A 4,990-nucleotide genomic window follows, 5' to 3' on the forward strand; every position below is an offset into this window, starting at 1 on the left:
GCCACCAACACAATGGCGTCACAGCGCATCCGAGAGGCTTGGTCGTGACGTCACCAACGCCGTCGCCCCGCCCCCCTTCCGTCACCACCGCGTGACGCCCCTTATAAGCTCCTCCCGCGCGTCATCACGTAAAGCGCGCTGACGTCACGACGTAGCGGCGCGGTGACGTCGCTACCCGCGTTCATGACGCTACAGCCCCCACCGTACACTTCCCCCCCCAGCTCCGAGGCGCTGCACGTGCAGCAAGCCACGTGGCCGACTTGACGGTGAGCCCCGCCCACTACCACAGCCAATCAAAAACCAAAGTCGTCTTTAGTTTTTGATTGGCATTGATCGATTCGAAGATTACAATCGCCCCCAGCCATTGGAAATCCACCGCTGGATGAAAGCCATTCCACCATCCGTCTTCGTCACGTTACACACAAAGAACTATACACCTACAGTATATACAAGGGGCTTAAAACAAATGTTAACACTTTTGAGAATTTGCAACAATACCGCAAGAAATGTCCCTCTCCATGCTCGAGACCACCTGGAGAAGATTCTAGGCATGCGTTGACAGTGGAGACTCTTGACTTTTTGAAGCTATACATTTCTTATGTCACAGTGTAGTATTATCCGTTCTTTTTCCATTAAAAACGATAGTCCCATATAAGTGTTCTTTTTAAGTAGCCTGTATATAGCGATGTGAAGTTTGTGGCACGATTACGAAAGACAGCCGCAGTGGGGAAGTGATGGTTGGAGGATATCACACAATGTTGTAATGTTGTATGGTATGCGATAGAATGATTGATAACACCATCCTGTATAGAAGATCACAGAGCTTGGAGGGAGAATTTGGCACTGACTTATTGTCTGGCTATCTTCTCACTTGTAACACAAATTGTTTTATTTTACCAAACAAGGCCCACTTAGCTACGTCGCTCTTTTTCAGAAGTGACCTAGCCATCACAAACGATAGCCCAACGAAATGGCTTATCGTGTGGACATTTATAGCAGCCAAAATAATCTATAAACGCGTGATGTTGATTCTAAATGTGGAGGGTACACCCGGAGGACCCGGAGAAAAATCCACGCGGTCACGGGGAGAACACGCAAATTCCAAATATACAGGCGTCAGGATCGGGATCGAACCCACGCACTCCCACAGAGGCAGGCGAGGTAGTTAACATCTCACCACCGTGGTCGGTGCCTTTGTGGTTCCTCACGCACATCTAAGAGCAAGCGAATGCCGCGTGCGTTCCAAATTAAAATGAATACTGTCGTACAGACATGACAAACGAGGCGGTATAGATGAAACCATGCAAAATGAGAAGGGGTACGAACGAGAGATATTTCAGACAAGACGATACAAACACGACAGTATCGGCTAGACGAGACGAAAGGATGAAGGCAAACAGGCGAGAACAGACAAAATCGTACAGAACAGATGAAGACTACAGATCTGACGTTCCAGACTGAGACACACAGACACAGTACAGGAGAAAAGGGTTTTTTTCGGCCGTCCGGAACAACTTTAAAATAAAAACTCTTCACGAGAAGTGCTGCGAGGGGCACGACTAGTGCCTTGGCAAGATTGAGGGGCAATGAAGTTCACCTATTCTCTATTCTTAGATGCGTCTATTCGTGTCCGTCATCTACCGGAACAAGTAGTGATAGGATTGCTTTCCTTGCCAACACTCTGGAGGGTTTCGTGGACTTTTCTATTTGGCAAAAACAAAACAAACACGCTACATACAGTACATTCGCCCGTTGCCACAAGTGTTAACAGAAGCAACCTGGCACGGGCCTAATAGCAATCGTACCGGCCAAATTTCCAGCCTCGTGCCGTATCAAGTTTAAATGGCAAAATCATTTATAATGCTCGCAATTTGGCCTCATGCTTATTGAGGGCAGAGAGAAGTTGTGGCTGGGTATCACGTTTTATACACGGCCTGCTTCGGGAATATTGGGGGAGTTGAATACGTAGTTTTGAATCGACGTACGAATGTTATTCATTCGTAGATAACTGGGTATCCAAACAAACTCATTAACAGTCGAAAAACAAACTCATCTACATTCAATGTAAACTTCTCACATTTTATTGCAAAACTGCATCACAGTGGGCGCCGCATTGATGCAGAGCCAATAATTACGGGAAATAAGCTATTTACTGGATATGATACTGTGTTTTTACGATTGGACTCTGAACAATGAACTCTGCCATCTGAATGCAATTGCCCTCCACTGTTAACTTCAGTGGTGCGTGATAGATAACGGATGCGGTTATGGTCCCCTTCAAACCCACACTGACTAACATGGTGCAGTTTGGAGTCCTTCATCCAGGAGTGGACTGAAAAAAGGGCAGAAATTATCATATAACGCTTACCGGTGCATCAGTGATGTACAGGTGAAAAAAAAGGAATGATGCTCATGTGCATTTGCATTACTATACTTAATGTAGTTTGCACAGTGATGTGTTGGTGCAGTCTATTTTCATTACCACTTTTTAAATGGACACTCAAGATGTCATCACGACCAAAGCCATGCTGGCACCACACTTCGCCAACGCTTTCCATTCTTTGCCAGATCCTGCAGCTGCTGTACATCAGCCACGTACGCAGCAAACCTCCAAGATCTGCCCTAACATTATTTATTTTCCCACCATCTGATCTTCGGTTCTTCCCCTTGCTCCCCGGAATTGATACTCACGGGAGCCAGAAACTTCATGCGCACATCTTCTTGGTTCTTTCGGTAAAGTCACGTAGAAGGGAAGTAATAAAATAATAAAATAAAACATAATAAAATCAAATAATTCTCACGACGTTTCGGCTACAACGCAAGCAGCCGTCTTCAGGTGAAGAAGACGGCTGTTTGCGTTGTAGCCGAAACGTATTCTTCACCTGAAGACGGCTGCTTGCGTTGTAGCCGAAACGTCGTGAGAATTATTTGATTTTATTATGTTTTATTTTTATTATTTTATTACTTCCCTTCTACGTGACTTTACCGAAAGAACCAAGAAGATGAATCCCTGCAGTCATGAAAGCTTTAAATCGAAATTCATGCGCACACTGACACTGCTGTTTTGGCTGGGCTTTTTTTTTATTTGCTGCACATGGAAAAGGTAACGCAGGCTAAAACAGGCGGCGCTTTCAATCCTAAAACTGGACTCAAGCCATCCTCTGGTGTTGTGTCTGTGTCTGAATCCTGATGCGGTGCAGGAGGGGCTCTGGAGCTGAGTGGAACTTTGTCGAAGACCGCTGACCAGTGGAGGGCGTTAAGATGAACCTTTCCGTGTGGATGAAAGCTGAATGAAGGATCCTACCGGGGCAATTGGAGGCAGCTGCCCTCCAGCGACGACATGCAATCTTCAGTGACCGAGGAATGCCGAATAGTAACTGAAGATCGACTCATTAGTGACTGAAGAGTATATTCTTTGGGTCTTTTTGTAGAGTCACGTAGATAGGATTAAAGAAAAGAACAAAAAATAACACAAAACTACGACGTTTCGATCGCAACACAAGCGTTCGTCATCAGGAAGAGGGGGTTAGCTTCTAAAGGTAAACTGTTTATAAAGGTTTGAAATGGGCGTAGCCCAAATGTCAGCAGCCAATGTTAATGTAAGTGGTGGGCAGCGACCACGATGGTAGTGGGTTTTCCCACCAATCAAAGGGCTGCCCAGTAAAAAATTTGCATGATAATGTGAGATCGTTGAGAGGCCTCCACGGCGGGCGCCCTGAGGTGGCTATGTTAATACTGGTAGGAACCACCTGGTTCCACCAGCCCACAGGGGATTATTGTGTCCGTCCGTCGTGCATCCAAAAATGGGAGGGGTGGGGCTGGGTGGGGAGGGGCTGGGTGGGGAGGGGAGGGTGGGGAGGGGCTGGGTGGGGAGGGTGGGGCTGGGTGGGGGGTGGGAAGGGTGGGGCTGGGTGGGGAGGGGCTGGTCACCCCGTGGTGCCCTTATAAAACTCAACGTTTCACCTACTCACGCCGGCTTGTGCCCGCCCTCACAGTCGGCCATATTTGCGGAATACACCACGCCGCCGTTGACCCTGGCCATTGACCGAGCAACCCAACGTTCCTACCAGCTCCCTCCGCAGGAATGTGTTTTGAGAGATTAGCAGAGATGTGGACTCGAGTCATGTGACTTGGACTCGAGTCAGACTCGAGTCATGAATTTGATGACTTGCGACTCGACTTGGACTTGCATAACAATGACTTTGTCCCACCTATGAGATGTGGACTCGAGTCATGTGACTTGGACTCGAGTCAGACTCGAGTCATGAATTTGATGACTTGCGACTCGACTTGGACTTGCATAACAATGACTTTGTCCCACCTCTGGAGATTAGCATGTTAATGGCAGATCGCAAAGCAAAAACCTTGAGCTCAGTGAGCGAGGTTGGCTGTGTTAGGGTTAGAAATTTAACCTGTTAATGTAAAATCAGAGAGCCTAAAATAACAACTAACATCGGAAGGTGGTAGGATGGGAACATCACAGCTAGTTATGACTTAGACTGGTTGATAACGTCCTTCCAATGATTGAAAAGATCTAATGGTTGTGTGGAAACCTTCCCCTGAAGAGTAACCAATAATTACCCTGGGCGTCCAGTTCACTCGAGATAAGCGTGCCAGTGGTCTTCTAATCGTTGCAACCTTGCAATCTACAGTACAACGTTTATAGCGCACATAGCGTCAGTTATGCAAGAAATCATTACATGAGCAGGCTGATAAAACAGCTCGTTGTTACACTTTAGTGGAGTGCGCAGGAGTTGGCATCGACCATTCAGTTAACCCATAACAACACCCGGTGTCTGTCGCAGCAGAGAACCTTCCACGCTCCACGTGGTCTCACTGTGCACCTAGCCTGGCGCAAACTCAGTGATAAACGGCGGTTGTTGCTGTTATTTCAAAGATTTTCAGCGATTGCAAACGTTTTAGTTAATATTGTAGTTAAAATATATATGATTGCAATATGTGACCATGTCTCTTCATGTAAGGCAACGCA

Source organism: Lampetra planeri, chromosome 6 (genome assembly GCF_965212315.1).
Source record: "Lampetra planeri chromosome 6, kcLamPlan1.2.h2, whole genome shotgun sequence".
NCBI classification, from domain to species: Eukaryota; Metazoa; Chordata; class Hyperoartia; order Petromyzontiformes; family Petromyzontidae; genus Lampetra; species Lampetra planeri.